Genomic DNA, 16,919 nt, shown 5'->3' with positions numbered 1-16,919 from the left:
CACATTTTGTTTAACCATTCATCTGTTGGTGGGCACCTGGATTGCTCTAAAAAATTGTGAAAAAATGCTGCTGTGGGCCTTGGTGTACAAACATCCTTAGGGCCTTTTAGGTATATACCCAGACATGGTACTGCTGGATCATATGGTATCAGCTTCTGTTCAGCAGGATTTAAAAATCCTCTAAAATTATATAAAAGTTACAAATGGAAGAAAATATACAGGTAAGTGCAACTTTGGGGAAAAAAATTCATGATGATTTTCCTTATAATTCTAAAGAGATGTGAAAGGGTAAAGTTTCTAAGCTGGAAAGCTTGAATGTAAAAGATTAGGCATTATTAAGTTCCTCTGTTACACCCAGATTCCTGAGATAGTTAAAACAATGCTCTATGGCCATTTAGCCTAGGGCCCTGTGCAGTTCCTCACAGGGCCCGAACCAATCAGTTTGAATGTGTAACCCGCTTAGGAATAACCAATCACCCCTGCCTGACCTGTTCCCACCAATGAATGTGCCAATCACGTCTCAGAGTTGTTGTTCAATTTTCCCGCGCCTCATGATGATTTGTTCTGATGTATGCAAAGCCCACCGCCCTCTCCAGAAAGTGTACTTAAGCTCTGCTTGACCTCAGCTCGGGGTTCTGGGCTGCTCTCCCTTCTTGAGTAAGCACGGAGCCCCAGTGCGCTGGAATGGATCCCCAATAAATCCCCTTTTGCCAATTGCATGGAGTAAGTCTCTTGTGTGGTCTCTCCCTCCGAGGCTCCGCTGGACCCCCCTTACATTTGGTGCGTTGGCCGGGAACAGCGCATCGCCGGACAGGGAGACCCTAACAACGGACTGCTTCAGGGGGTAAGTAAGGCGCCTTTCTTTCTCTCTCTCTCTCTCTCTCTCTCTCTCTCTCTCTCTCTCTCCCTCCCTCCCTCCTTCCCCTCTTTCTTCCTTTCTTCTCCTTTTCTCCTCCTTGTTTTTCTTTCGAGATCGCTCGGGTTCGATTTCTGGCTCAGTGGAGAGCATAAGCTCCCAGAGAGCATCTGTCTTTTGCGATCGCTCTTTTGTGATCGCTCAGGTTCTGGTGTCTGGCTCAATGGTGGGCGTGAGCCCACAGAAAGCATTCGGATTTGGTTTCTGGCTCAGTGGCAGCGTGAGCTTCCAGAGGCCGTGAGGTCTCAGAGCCTTTCTGGTTTTGGGTTGGTAGCGTGTGGTTTTCAGTGGAAAACGTGAGTTTTCCCTGACTGTGGCTGGCTGTGGCGGACAGACGTGTCATTGGAGCCACAGGCCATGTTCTCCAGAGGGACGCCCTGGAGGACTCGGGGAGGGACGGAGGTGCCCTCATCTGGGGGGGGGGGGGTGAAAATGCCCCGCATCGGTGCTGCCAACCCGTCTGGTTATGCCGGCTACTTTTTGTTTACTGGACCCCCCCTTACAATGCATGGAATTTCCTAAGAACTCCAAAGAGGTGATCCTTTAACAAGACTACACTTTTCTTGTATAATATTCTCTCTAAAGGCTGGGGTGGGAGGTGCTGATAAACATTGTTACTTCCTCTTTTCTCAATATTAAAATGAGAATAGAAGGACTGCATAAGGCCACAGCATAAGGCCTTAGTAAATTGAAGTAGAGATATCAGAGGTATGCATGCTTTTTTTCAAGGAGTGTCAATGTTGTTTTATTCAAAACCTGATAAATATAATAATATGTCAGATAAAACTATGGTTTTTATAGCCACTAAAGCAACTTGGATGCAGGCTTACAATTTAATTGAAACAAGTATAAATTATCAGCTATTTGTATTTGACATTTTCTTTCACAGAAGCATTGGGTATATTCTTTACATAATCTTTTGTTCGGTGGCAAAAATATTTTCAGTCAGAGATTAAAGGTTTGGCTGAAGTAATAGAAAAAAAGGAATAAAGAAAGGTCTCATAATGTAAGGACTTCATCTTTTAACTAAGACACATGAGAGGGGCTAGATCTTCTTTCCTTAGTAAAGAACTGAAAAGGATTTGGAATAAAAACCTAAAAAAAAAGAAAGAAAGAAAGAAAAGAAAAGAAAGAAAAATTAAATGCTCCTTACTTAAGGAAAAATAACCATAGGAAATAACTTCTAAGAGAAACTATGGCAGGGTGATTCATGAACTCCCTCAGCACACAGCTCAATTTCATTTCCCAGCCTCCCTTGCAGGTAGGTGTAACCCTGTGACTGAGCTCTGGCCAACAGAACGCAGCACAGGTGAGGGGCTCTCTTTCTGGGCTGGCTCTTAAGGCCTTCTACCCAGGACTCCTTTCTCCATAAGCAAAGGTCCTATGTGTTAGCAGAGCCATAAGATGAAAGGATGCCTCTGGGAAAGAAAATGTCAAATACAAATAGCTGATAATTTATCCTTGTTTCAATTATTGTAAGCCTGCTTTAGTATGGGTTCCTGGCTCACCTTTTGTAAGATTTCCCTTCAAACACCTGATGAGACATTACAGACGTGAAAAAATAAACTTCTGTTGTTTTAAGTCATGGAGTTGTTGGAGTTACTTTGTTAGTCACTAATATTTAACCTTTCTAACATAGGAACTATATAGAATACAGTCAATTTTTCTTTTCTTTCTTTCTTTCTTTCTTTCTTTCTTTTTTTTTTTTTTTTTTGGTAGTGGAGATTGAACTCAGGGGCACTCAAACACTGAGCCACATCCCCAGCCCTATTTTGTATTTTATTTAGAGACAGGGTCTCACTGAGTTGCTTAGCACCTTGCTTTTGCTGAGGCTGGCTTTGAACTTGTGATCCTCCTTCCTTCCAGAGCCTCTGGGATTATAGGTGTATGCCATTGCTCCCGATGAATATAGTCAATTCTTATTGGTCACCATAGTTATGCTCTCTGTGTAAAATCATAAAATGCTGTACTTGATGGCTGGGATCAAGCACTCCACAGGATACCATATTAATCCCATCATCACCATGAATAACTGTAATAGAAGTAGGAGTGGGATAAACGCCCCGAAGAGATGTAGGGACTGCTGAGGAATGCCATCATCATTTGGAACTTGAGGAGGGATGTAATAAATAAACACATGAGTGTGATGGTTAATTTTATGTGTCAATTTGACTGGGCTGAGGGATTCCCAGATAGTTGGCAGAACATCATTTCTGAGTGTATCTGTGAGGTTGTTTCTGAAAGAGGTTAGCATTTGAATCTGTAGACTGAATCTAGCTCTCCCTCACCAATGTGGGTGGGCATCATCCAGTTCACTGAGGGCCTGAACAGAACAACAGGACTCATGGCCATCAGCAGGATGACTCATGACTGAATGAAGCTTTTCTCCCTAGGGCACATACAGCTTTCTTGGGCTTACGACACTAGACAGCACATCAGCACTGTGCTTTGCTAAACAGAAAAAGCACAAACAGTTTTAAAATGAGGCATGAAATAGCCTGAGAGCTTGTTTATGGTAAGAGCTAAAGCAAGAAGACAGAGTGTCACCTTGTCCCACTTCAGCTGGGAATACGCCTGCTGGGCGACTTATATTTTTACCACTTTCCCCATGTCTGTGAGTGACCACAAAAACACCATGAACACTATTTTAGAGTCACAAATACATTTTAGCAAGAAGGTGAATTTGCAAAAATGGAATCTGCAAATAATGAGGATCAGCAATATAACTGTTGGAACCCCTAGTAAACGCTCAGCACAGCTTTAGGGACTTTGAATACATTATTTCATTGAATTCTCTCAACAATCATGGGGTAGATCCTGACATTTCCATGTAACACAAAACCACATTTTATCTCCCCTAGTACATTTCAGAAAGAGCAGCAATGCTGAGTTGAAAGTCCAGGTCTTTTGGCCTCATTTCTACAGCACCACATTATTTTATTAAATTGGCACGATTCAAACTGCATTCCTTCTCTGTTTCCATTTTGCAAAAACTTAAAATATTTGGGGGGGCCCTTAAATGAAAGGGACACAAAGGTGAGAACAATCTTTCCCCTGGCTTCTCCCCATGGGCTCTTGTTCTCCATCTACTCTTGTCCTTAGGAATCTGAGAATGATTAGGTACCATGGGGATTCTGCTTTATTGAAATCACAGGGAATGGTTTTTCCACATCTGGGATTAAAGGGTATTTTTATATGCAGTACTTGATGGCTGTGAAGGCTTTTTTCTTGACAGATATAATAATTAAGCAATTATCTAGAGAAGTATTTGTTAAGATCTGACAAGAATACAGAGCTCCAGGAAGTTACAGGCTGTACCCATGAGCTCTTTGATGCTTTTGTGCTCTACCGACCCATTTAAAAATATTATTTTGTTCTGAAATATATAAAATGTTTAGGATTTTTTAAAAAGCTAGGTTCTCAAAGGCTTTTGTACTTTTAACTCACAAACTAACTGAAAAACAGCATCAAAATGCACATTAGCTATTTAAGCACCATTAGAGAATGGTAAGGGAAACAGCCAACATGTGCTCCCAGGTGAGGCCCTGAACACAGAGACAATGCTGGTCTTAGAGTCAGACAGACCTCAGTGACATGACCTTGGACAAGTTGCTTCAGGTTAGTGACCTTAACTTTTTTTTTTTTTTTTTTTTTTTGTAAAACAGGAGCTAGAATACTTAATTAACAGTTTGCTGTCAGGCTTCAATCAAGACCATAGTCCAGGTCCTCTCTGCAGAGAAAGAAGTGCAGATCCTGATCAGGCACTCCACTGGACACCATATTAATCCCCATCATCACCATGAATAACTGTAGTAGAAGTAGGAGTGGGATGCCCCCAAGAGATGCAGGGACTGCTGAGGTATGCCATCATCATTTCAAACTTGAGGAGGGGTGTAATAAATAAACAATTAGTTGAAGCTACCGCATTTTTCAACAGGCACACATATGTCTATGGGTTCTGCTCTAGTTAGCTTTTGTACTTTGTAAATGTACAAAAGTGGTTTATAAACAGAGACAGAAGTGGGAGAACACAAGCCAGCTGTAGGGCTCTGCATGTGAGAAAAAGAAGTGGAGAAGGCTGGGAATACAGAGGCTTAGATGGTGGCCAACCACTCTGCAAGTGTCTCCTTCCTTGGGTAGGGGTGGACATTTGTCTTGTGGCCACCCACCATGTTTAGCCACTTTTCCTGTGCCTGAGGAATTTCTCACATGGCGAGACAGCCAGAAGCCAGGAGCTCTTTTTCCCAGCATCCCTTGCAGCAGGATAACACTAACTCAGGGGTAGGGTAGATACCAGATGAACAGGGTGCAGAAGGGACAAGGCTAATGGGCGAGGCCTGGGTCTGGAGCAGAGCACCCCTCTCAACTCTGGCGACTGATGTGATATTCCACAGGAGTGCAAGCTCAGCATTGGCCAATGCTCTTTTATTTTCCCTAGGGAAAGCTCCATATCCAAATTCTTATGTAAAATAGAATTTTTGAATGTGGGTAAGTCCAGTTATCCCTTGGTAACTGTGGTCCTAGGAGCCCTCACAGATAACAAAATCTTCAGATGCTCAAATTCATCAACTATAATGGCACAGTATTTACCTATAACCTACACACATTCAACCATATACTCTGAATCATTTCTAGATTACTATAATACATAATACAATATAAATGCCACATAAATAGTTTTGCACTGGATCATTTAGGAACTAGCGACAAGGAAAAAGTCTGCATATGTTCAGTACAGATGCAATATTTTCTCCAAGTATTTTCGATCCATGGTTGGTTTAATCAGCAGATGCAAAACACAAGAATATGAAGGCCATCTCCATGTAACTCTAAAAGCACTCTATTTAGTTTTATTTATTTATTTTTTTGGTGGTACTGGGTATTGAATCCAGGACCTTGCATACACTAGGCAAGAACTCAAGTCACTGAGCTACATTGCCAGCTCTGTTAAAGCATTTTTCAGCCCCAGAGTGCCAACAGAACATGTTGATGGGTCACACGGAGCTCACAGACTGCCATAGTGTGACCTCTTTATTGGGAGTTCTTTTGGCATAGGGAGTGTGGACCTCCCTCTCGATCAGTTGATGAACTGTTCTTCCTCCTGTCCTGCTGGTCTCCTCCTTTTCCTACCTGATCAGCCTGTCTGTGCCCATTCAGAAATAGATGAGGGCTGGGCTTGCCAAGCTTGTTAATATAAAAAGTTATATACGTCTCTAATCCAGCTGTGCTTTGTGAGTTATCTCAGAAAGAAATAACTCAGAGTAAACAATTTTACATACTGGTTGCTCTCATCGAAACATCTAAGGATTTTTCTCCCTAAGAATATTCTGTCAGATTACAGCTGCTCACAAATAGAAAATGTGCTTTATTTTTTTTAAAGCAAGAAAAATTACTGCTACCATTTCACAAAAGCATCTTTTGTTGGTTCTAAAAATATATCTCAACAGGGATCTGAAGATAAGGTCCTCAGTGCCTTTCTAATTTCTTACCTCTCCATACGGTCCTGCTGAGTTCTTGGTATTTTTTGGCTGTGAAATCAGAGAAAAGAACAGAGGTTTTTTTACCCTCAAACTAACGGAGGTGAATGAACCCCCAGGCATCCCCGGCTCACATGATGTCTCCTAGAGTCCTGCCACATTAAGGATAGGTTGTTCAAATGTTTCCTGCAGCCCGGAAAGCATAACCCGCAAGTCCATGTGCAAAGCCCTCGTGGAAGGCCTCTCAGAGTTTCAAAATTTCAAGTTATGAAGGAATTTCGTCTTTTAAGCCTTCTCTCCAGGTGATGGTGAAAGCTACATGAGTGGTCACTTCCTCAGCATCCAGTGGGCAGGCTCTGAGGCAGCTGGCTCCCCGACTCCCACAGGGGAGACCTTGGCCGCCTGCCACTACTCCCAAGTGGGTCTGTCTTCCATTGGCTACGTGGAAGCCGCTGTTCTCAATCTCTGTGGTAGAAAAATCCTAGAAACATCTAGCCTTGATTTTAGGAAGTGGGGCATATTGGCCTGAATATGTAGGCAACAGAGCAGGGGGAATTAAGAAGTGCAGGATAGGGCTGGGGTTGCAGCTCAGCGGTAGAGTGTTCCCCTAGCATGTGCGAGGCCCTGGGTTCGATCCTCAGCACCACATAAAAAATAAATAACATAAAGATATTTTAAAAAATAAAACAAAAAAGGATGAAAAATTCCAGAGCATTCTTGCTCTAGATGATAGTAAAATGAATTAGCCCTAGCATGCCCTTTCTATGGGACAGGTACCATATTTACAGGTTTTCATGTAGTAATTCAGAAAGGAACAGAAAGGTTAAGACTCTTGCCCTAAATCACAAAGTGAATTAGTGGAGGTGCTGATATTCAAACTCAGGGTATCTGGCTCCAGAAATCAGGCTCCTAAGCACCATGTTAATTTAAGTCACTTGTGTACATATGACTGATAGTTTCTGTGACATTCACACACCACCTGAACTTATATTTATTTAACACTATGAATAAACTCATGATTTTAGGTAAATAAGCTGATTTTGAAAAAGAAACTTTAAGTTTCAACCATAAAAGGTAAAATAATACTATTTGTCACAAAATGGAAGGTAGTAATAAGAATGAACATAATAGCCAGTAGCACATGCTTATAATCTATAAGCAATTCAGGAGGCACAGGCAGAGGAAGATCACAAATTTGAGGCCACCATTGGCAACTTAGTAAGACCCTGTCTCAAAATAAAACTTTTTAAAAAGGGATGGGCATAAAGAAGAATGACTTTATGATATTTGCTGGTAAATCATGCTAAGTAAAATAAGCCAAGCACCCCCCTCACCCCCCCCCGCAAAAAAAAAAGTCAAATGTTCTCTTTATATGTGAAAGCTAACCCACAACAAGACAGGATGGAAACGATAGACGTTCGTTCATCGGATTAGACAAAGGGGGATGAAGGAAAGGGACCAGGGACGGGAATAGAAAAGACAGTAGAAAGTATCTCACATCTTTCCTATGTACATATATGATTACACCACAGTGAATCCCACAAGAGGTTAATTTAAAAATAATAATAACTATAGGTAAATGGCAGAAAGATCAATAAAGGAAAGGAAGCAGCGGGTGGGGTCTGAATGAGAATAAGAATAAGATATATTCCATGCTTGTATAATATCAAAATGGATCCTACTGTCAGGTATAACTGAAATGAAACAATAAAAACTTTTAAAAATAAAATAAAAAAAGGGCTGGGGATATAGCTCAGTGGCAGAGCCCAGTATCTGTAAGGCCTTGGGTTCAATCCCCAGGACTGCTAAATACATACATACATACATAGACAATAATTATCAAAATAAAAATGTTTATCTACCTCTCCTGTCATGTTTCCCCATGGAGCTAAGCAGAGCTTTGGGAGAAGGATCCAGAGCAGCGGTTACCAATCTTTCATGGAGAATGACCACCCCAGAGGACTTGTTAAATGCACGTTCCAACTCAGGTGGACCAGTGGGTCTGGGGCAGGCCTGGAGCTCTGCAGTTTCAACAGGCTCCCTCAGGTGAGGCCAAGGCTGCTGCTCTGATTAGAAATGACCTACCACAGGGAAAGGGAGACTAGCTGAGTGCCCACGCTCCTCTCACGCAGAGGGCAGGAGCGATTGCCTGGGAAACGGGGGAGACACACTCTTGAAATGGAACTGGCTCCGTGCTGCTACCTGGTTGCCATAGTCAGGCATCAGCCACAGACTGGTCCATGTGAATTCCAAAACGGAGACAGGCAGCAGTCATGATCTAATGTGAACCTCATGTCACACCCACAAGGAGCTCACAAACTGGTTCCCTTTTATAAGACTTCCTGAAATGCTAATCTGTTCCAGTTCATTCACTGAATTCATTATCATATTTGAACAGCATTTGATGGAGAAATGGAGACATTGATGATATTTACCACTGACTCAGGCATTTAAATCAAGGTAGAAGGCCATGAAAATCACTGTGTGTGCAGTTTCCAAGGGTGAAAGGAGAAAATATTGGTTTCCTGTCCCCCCACCCCTTAAATTAACTAAAAACAAAACTGGGTTTATTAAAAATACATAGTATTGGTCACATATTTATAAGTAAGCTTTGTCTTATGTAATAGTGATGCCTCTGAAAAATGGCAAGTCTAGTTCTGGAAAGTAGAGGCATACCTTGATAGAACAAGGTGGTTATTATTCAATCTATAATCAATATTACAAAATTATGAGTTACTTTACAAAATGAATGGCCACCTCTTTATTGTACCATGTTAGGTTTATAAAAAGGGTATTTTCGTTCTCTTCTGACTAGGCGGTACCCTTCAGGTAGGATTGTGAGTACCCCTGAAATGCCCTTCTGAGAACCACTGAGGAAATGCTATGGCACAGGGTACAGACAAGACAGAATCTGCATGTAATCCCAGTGGCTCAGGAGGCTGAGGCAGGAGGATTGCAAGTTCAAAGCCAGCCTCAGCAAAATCGAGGCATGAAGCAACTCAGTGAAACCCTGTCTCTAAATAAAATACACAATAGGGCTCTGGGGGAGGCTCAGTGGTAGAGTATCCCTGAGTTCAATCCCCGGTACCCAGAAAGGAAAAAAAAAAAAAAAAAGGACAAAGGATAGAACCTTTCTCTTTTCAAGTGTTACACGTGAGACATTAGGTCAGACTGTGTGCTTCCTCATTATTCCTGATGCTCCTGCTTTGGGTCAAAGGAGGACCAAGGAGATTCTGGTACCAAAGGTCTCTTATCCAGTTTCAAGTTACACTAGGACCTCCATCTGCCACGGGGAGCCATCTTTGTCTCAGTCAATAGGCAGATTCCGTCCTGGGGCAGCCAGCACAGTTCATCCACAGCAAAGCCTGATAGCCTGACTGGCAGCTGTCACTTCAGACTCACACATAGATGGGAAGTATACTCCTCTTCAGGCTCTTGGCCTTGGAATAAAACTCTACATTGCTTCTCTACTCCATTTAGAGCCTCCTACACTTTACCTGCAACCTTGACATTTTCATGTGTATTGTTATGATCTGGCTCTGATCTGTCCCAAAGGGTCCATGTGCTGGAAGCCTGGTCCCCAATGTAATGGTATTGAGACTTGGTGGGAACCTGGTGGGACCCTTCAGAGTGAGGCCTAGTGGAAGATGATTAAGTCCTTGGAGCACTGCCCTCTGAAGGCATTAATGCTCATCTCATGGAGGTAGGTTAGGTATAGTGGAACTGAATTAGTTATTGTGACAGCAAGGTCAGCTTGCTTTGTCCACTTACTTTCTCATGTGACGTTATCTGCTGTGTTATGAAATAGCCTGAGGCCCTTGTCAGATACAGCTGCCTGATCGTCAACTTCCCTGCCTCCAGAACTCTTCTCTTTGGAACTTACCTAGCCTCGGGTACTTTGTTAGAGCAATAGAAAATGGACTAAGACACATACCTTTTCTCTATGAATTTGTCCATGCTATTTAGCTTACATGTCATGGCCTTCACCAACTAGAAAATTCTTAATCACCCTTTAAAACTCTGCTCTAGTTCCAGCTTCTCGGTATAGATTGTTTTGTTTTCTGTCCCTCTTTGGCAGAGATAAATGAACCTCCAGTATTCTTTGGACCCTTTTATTACGGTGCAAAGCAGATATAGTCTTTTCCTATATCTGCATAACTTCCTTCACTGGACCATGGGTTCCCCAAAGGCTCAAAGATAGGGACTATATCTTAAATATCTTGGCATTGACAAGGCCAAAGGTAATGCTCAAATGCCAAACTAATTGCCTTGATATTGAGATATTTATAAATCTAGACAATGATATATTGATATATATGTGTGTGTATTATATATATGCACACAGACACATATATGCACACACACATATTTTTTGCTCAAGAACACACACACATATTTTTGGATCAGAAAGACTAAATCATACAAATGTTAATTTTCTGTAAAAGGTGGAGCTATACTTGGCAGCAACTCATTATGGAAGTTCTATCTGTGAGTTTCACAATCCTAATGAAATAATCTTAATGATTATTAGAGACATTATGGCATACTACAATAAGAAGGCAAGAGGCACGCAAGAGATGTTCCTGGCCAACAATAGACCTAATTATCAGTGTGGGAAATATATTTTGAATGTTGGTTCTCAAGGTTCACAGTGCCCACAAGAAAGATCTCACCTGGTATGTTGGAAAATAACATAATCAAAGAGAAGTTTTATGAGGGACAGGAGACAGGCCCTAATTCTGACTTTCATGCCCAGCTATTTCTCCATCTTAAAAGGGCAAAAGTTTTTTCTTCTTTCCTAATTTGCAGAGGTGTGAGAAGCAAATGAGTACTGCTCTGAGATAAATAGTAAAGAAATTAAAAATAGCATACCATCTTCTCTAAAACCAAAGTTATTTCAAACATAATTTTCCTAAGAAATGGTGTGGCAGGTTTTTGGAAATGAAAGTGGTCTACCAAAAGGAAGCTTGCTTTATTTTGCCTCTTCAATGAATGAAGCCCGTTTTTCTAAATTCAAAAAGGTCTCTAAATAAAGAGTAAGTAAGACTGGGAATGTGGCTCAGTGGTTGAGTACCCCTGAGTTCAATTCCCAGTGCCCATCTCCAAAATAAATAAATTGATTAAATTAAATAAAGACCGAAAGTCTCCCAGGAAGTGTGAATAACAATAATATAAACCTAAAGGAAGCATAAGAAAGGAAGGAATTAACTTCTATTTATGAATGTGAAAACAGATATTTAGGAATTAGAAAAAAAATGTAAATGTTAGAGCTAGTAAGTCCAAAAGCTTATTCTCTGAATAACAGAAAACAATAAAATAAATAATCATCTAACTAAAAAATGAGAAGAAAGAAAAAGTGCAAACATACAGAATAAGATAAGAAAATGGGGAAATGATGATAGCTGCAAAAGATTGTAAGATTTTGTTTAAATCAGATAGACAACTCTCTAGTGAAATGTGAATTACTAAAGTGACCAAGACAAGACAGAAAATCTCAACAGAAGAAACAGCAAAAATGGTTCAAGATCCACCACCAAGAAGCTTGAGGGCCACCCAGGAGCTGGATTCCACCCAGCGTATACTTAGCAGTTAGCAGTCAGACCCAAGCCTGGAAAAGACAGAACCAAGACAAAACAGAAAAAGAAAAAGAAAAAAAGAAAGGCTCTACTGACCAATCTCCTTTATGAATATAAAGGACCAAAATATTAAGCATTAGTAACCGAATTGTGCAACACACTGAATAACACACATCACCCAACTACAGTTCAAAGGCAAGGGCATTTCCACGCCAGAAAAGCTATTGAAATGATTCACCATACTGGGGATATTAAAAGAAAATCGTAAGATCTTCATAGCTGCCCCAAAATATGTACAACATTTTAAAATACATCATGGTAAATAGGGAAAGAGGAATAAATTTCAATTAAAGTCAGGAACTAGACAAGAATGTATACCATTGCTACTATCATATATTATCATCCTAGATGTAGTGGTCAATTCAATTAGAAAAAAAAAAGAAAATCATACTAATTGGAAAGAAGGAGGCTCAATTATAATTTTTCCCAAAATGATATAGCAATGTACATGAAAAACCTGAGAGAATCAATAGAAAAATTATTTCAAGTCATAAAAGAATTTTAAAAAAGTGGCTCTTCAGAAACAAAATCCAAAAATTATCTAACAAAGAGGACATGGAAAAAAACATATTTAACATATTTTACCCTTGATAAGAAAGACTACATCATACAAATGTTAATTTTCTCTATATTTATCTATAAATTTAAGGTGATCATAATAATAATACCAACTTGCTTTCTTTTTAGAACTAGTCTAGTGGATTCCAAAGTTCACATGGAAAACTAAAATCACTGGATATCAAACAAATTTGGTACTGGCATATTAAGAATCGGTGAGGTAATAAAACCGAAAGCCCCAAAAATAGATCTAAGTATTTTAAGAAAAATGTTGGCTATGTTAAAAAAAATAAATAAAAAGACACTGCATGTGGGAGGAAGTTATTTAATAAAAATTATTGAGAAAATTGGGTAGCAATCTGGAAAAAATAAAGTTAGATACCAATGTAAAGATCTTATGCCTTATAGCAAAATAAATTCCAAAGCATCAAAAATTTAATATCTAGAAAAGGAAATTAATTACACTAAAACAAAATATGAGTGAATTTTAAAATTCTTGATGTCAAAATGACTTTTATAAAAGCTATAAAGATTTCTGCAAACTAATAAATATGTATACAAAACAACAAACAAACTCACACTACAAACTGGAGGAAAATTATATCATAACAAGTTATACTACATGTGGGAGGGCAATTACAGTAGATTTTAAAAAATGATAGTAAAATGGATGTTTTATTTCCTATATAAGGTGGTCCTGTAAACCCTATAATAAAGATCAATAATTCAATAAAAATGCACAAGGGGCCTAAATGGTTCATAGCTAAGGAATACAAGTGGCATTAACACACATTGAAGATGTTCTGCCTTATTCATAATGAGAAAATAAATGCTAGTCAAACCACGATAAAATACCCTTTTTACCAATCAGGTTGGCAAAGTTCAAAAGTCTGATAAATATGTGTTGGAGAGAGTTCAGGGAATCAGTCACTCTCATAATTGTTAATGGAAATATAAATTAGTAAGGGTCTATAAAGGGTAATGGACAAATGTATCAAAATTTTAACATGCACTTTTAAATTTTAGGAATTTCTGATATACTTAGACCTGTGAGAAATAGTCCATGCAGTGACGTTCATTTCAGCAATTTTAAAATACTGTAAGAGGATAAATAATCTATATTCCTATCAACTGGGAACTGAAATATTAAATTATAATTCATACCCTATAATGGCATACTAGATAGTGTTCAGAAGAATGAAGTAACCCTATGTCTACCAACATGAAATGATCTCCAAGTTATATTAAGTGAAAAAAATCAGGCAGAAAATAGACTGGGTGTGCCTTTATTTGTGTGTCTGTATGTGCGTGTGTTTATGCATACATATGCATATTTATAAACGTAGAAATTATCTGGAAGAACCCTTGACAACTAGGTGGCCTGAGAATGGGGTGTGAGAAAGACTTCACAGTGTACAGTCTTTTTACACTTTTTGAAGTATGTATCATGTGCACTATTATATATTCCAAAAGCTAATTAAGAACCTAAAAGTTCAGGATTGCTAAATCAGAGAACTACTTCCTTGCAAGAATTGTAAACAATTGTTCAAAACGCTCTGTGCTATTTGAATTAGGAGACCTCTGCATGCCTAAAGAGTAAACACAATGAATAAAGAAAAACAGGAAATTTGTCTTGAGGATTTGGTCCACCTGAGCAGCTGCCAGAGCTGTCAAGAGCAGTAGCAAGAGCTGAGGATGAGCTTCAAGATGCTGTCCCTGTACAGACTTCTGCACCAGCTGAAACTACCACCACCGCCACCTGCAAGTGTCAAAGGTGGCTGACCAAGCACATTAGAAAACAGGCAAAAGCGGAATAAAATAATTCTTCACAAACCAACCCTAAGGTTTAATTCTTCTGTTAACACATGGTTAAGACACAGTAAGAATGGCTTTACAACATGCTTCTTTACTGGGCATGAATCATTTGTGAATCGGTTCCAGCTGTAACTGATCCTTGCCATTCATTAAATGCAAGAACTGGTGCTGGTCAAGAGGTGCACAGGTCTGAAATAACAACTGGTGGCTTTGTTTCCCCAGCCACAAGACTACTGCAGGTCCTACAGACAGGTATTCTGGCTTGTCATTCTTTAGCATATGTAATTTATGTAAATAATGTCAAACATCATCATTTAAAACTCATTGCTCATCCATGAATGCCAGGAAGGCACAATATTGGGCCTGAACCGAGGACACTTAGCCTTCCTTCTAGAAGTCTGCAGGTGAAGTTCTGAAACCTGAGGACACATACATTCCAGCAAAACCCAGAACAACAACAATGCATGCAAAAGCTATTAAAATGTGAGGAAGATGAATTTTAAACTCAGGAAAATGTTTGCTTGTTTGTCCTATTTTTGGTCTTACTTATTTCTTTTGCATGTATGTGTGTGTTTTGTACTTTTCCTCTCTTTTTTATCTTACCTATTTCTGAACCTATTTTATGTTTTCTCTGACTTGCTATAAAGCAGCATAATTGAAACAAAAATATTTCATTCAATTTTTGGAAGAATGTTAGAATAGATAACAGTGCCAGTGAACACAGTGAAGACTCCACATTTTTGTGTTTTTAAGAGGAAGTACACCTTTGGTTCTTGTCCTGACTCTTCCCACACAAAGGAGGAAATGTCCCCTCCTCTGATACAGCAGTTGTAATTTTCTGAGAGCCATAGCCAAGTAGGAATGACGCATGGAAAGGTGACCCTGCTCAGGGATTAGGGTGGCTCCGGGTTTAGGGTGGATCCTGCTGGATTAGGGTGGCTCCAGGTTTAGGGTGAATCCTGCTGGGAATAGGGCGTATCCTGCTGCCTCAGGCGCCGTTCCTTGAGTTCCCGTGGAGTTCTCGCGGGATTCAGAGAGTATTTGGTACGCAGAGCCCGGTGGAGGGTGTATTTTCCCCAGAACGTGCGTGTAGAGTGCTGGTGAGAGTTCGGGAATAAAGAGTTGCTGTTGGAATCTACAAATTTTTGTGGTGTCTCGGTTATTTTGTGCCCAGCCAGACTGCGGCAGTAATTTATGTCAAACATATAGGAAAGGGGGCAGTTTCATTTTTCTCTCTGACTTTATTCCCTGGGCAGACCTGGTTGATGTCTTAATACTGATTGACATTGGGACTGGGAGGATAGCTCAGTGGTAGAGCACTTGCCTAGCGTGAGCAAAGCCTTGGGTTTAATCTCCAGCACTGCAAAACAACAACAAAAAACCTGATGGACAGTTCAACAAAAATGATAGCTCACATGTTCTAGACTATGTTCCCTGCATCCATTAATCATTATTCACATAATTACCTTCATCCCCCTAAACACTTTGATTGACAGATACTGTCATTCCCATTTCACAGATGAGGAAATGAAGACTCAAAGATGTAATCACCCTGCTCAGATAACCAGGATGTGACAAAAACAGATGGAACCAAGTGAGTCTGATCCCAGCTGCTCTTTCCATTATTCCCCCAGCTTTTGCTGAGCACATCCGCCTCTGGGTAGTTTGTGCAGAGCAGTAAATATTTATTATTTTTATTGACATTTAATAATTGTACATATTTACAGGGGATAGTGTGGTAATTTGATACATGTATACAACTTATATTTACTGATCTCTGTATGTTAGGCACCATGCTGGTTACCAAGTGAAACTATAGACTTGATTAGCAGATGATCAATAAATATTAATAGATAAATAAATCGATAAATGTTTCTTGTCCACAAGTGACACCTTATAACAGCTAACACTTATTGAGAATTACTGTGTGCTGGGCACTTTTCAAAAAAAAAAAAAAAGAGGAGGAGGAGGAGGAGGAGGAGGAGGAGGAGGGCTCAGTAATAGAGCACTTGCCTAGCATGTGTGAGGCCCTGGGTTCAATCCTCAGCACCACAGGAAAAAAAAAATAAAGGTATTGTATCCATCTACAACTGAAAAAAATATTTTAAAAAGAGGAGGAAAATAGACGTGACAATAAGGCAAATAGCACATAAAACCAAAATAAATCCCAATGTATCAGTAGTTACAATAACAGCAAACAGATTTTTAGATTCCTTTACTAAAATATGAACTATTTAAATTGTTCTTCTTAAATCAGTTGTATTTTCTTTACAAGAAACACAGCTAAAACAAAATTATGTGTACAAGTTGAAAATAATAACCCAAACACTTAAGTACTGGTGCAGAATTCTCATACACTGCTGGTAAATGGTGCATCCAATTTGGAAAAGATTGACAGTTCTTCAACATAAAACAGAGTCACCATGAGACTCAAGCAATTCTGTTCCTAAATATCTATTGAAGAGAGTCAAACATGTCCACACAAAAACCTGTACTTGAACACTCACAGTAGCATTA

The 16,919-nt window shown here is 39.7% G+C and overlaps 1 protein-coding gene across 2 annotated transcripts in view; it reads right to left on the bottom strand.

The window, feature by feature from the left end:
• The window catches only part of Wipf3 (WAS/WASL interacting protein family member 3), an 88,880-nt gene that overhangs the window by 64,691 nt on the left and 7,270 nt on the right, over window positions 1–16,919 (bottom strand). Inside the window, exon 2 of one of the 2 annotated variants that reach the window (XM_077795988.1) lies at window positions 6,406–6,444. The exons of the other annotated variant lie outside the window; for it this stretch is intronic. The gene's annotated coding sequence lies outside the window, so the exon portion shown is untranslated. The remainder of the gene's footprint in view (window positions 1–6,405; window positions 6,445–16,919) is intronic. 2 annotated transcript variants of the gene reach the window in all.

Source organism: Urocitellus parryii, chromosome 3, assembly GCF_045843805.1.
Source record: "Urocitellus parryii isolate mUroPar1 chromosome 3, mUroPar1.hap1, whole genome shotgun sequence".
NCBI classification, from domain to species: Eukaryota; Metazoa; Chordata; class Mammalia; order Rodentia; family Sciuridae; genus Urocitellus; species Urocitellus parryii.
The sequence above is the reverse complement of the archived record's forward strand: the minus strand, read 5'-3'. Positions and strand labels throughout refer to the sequence as shown.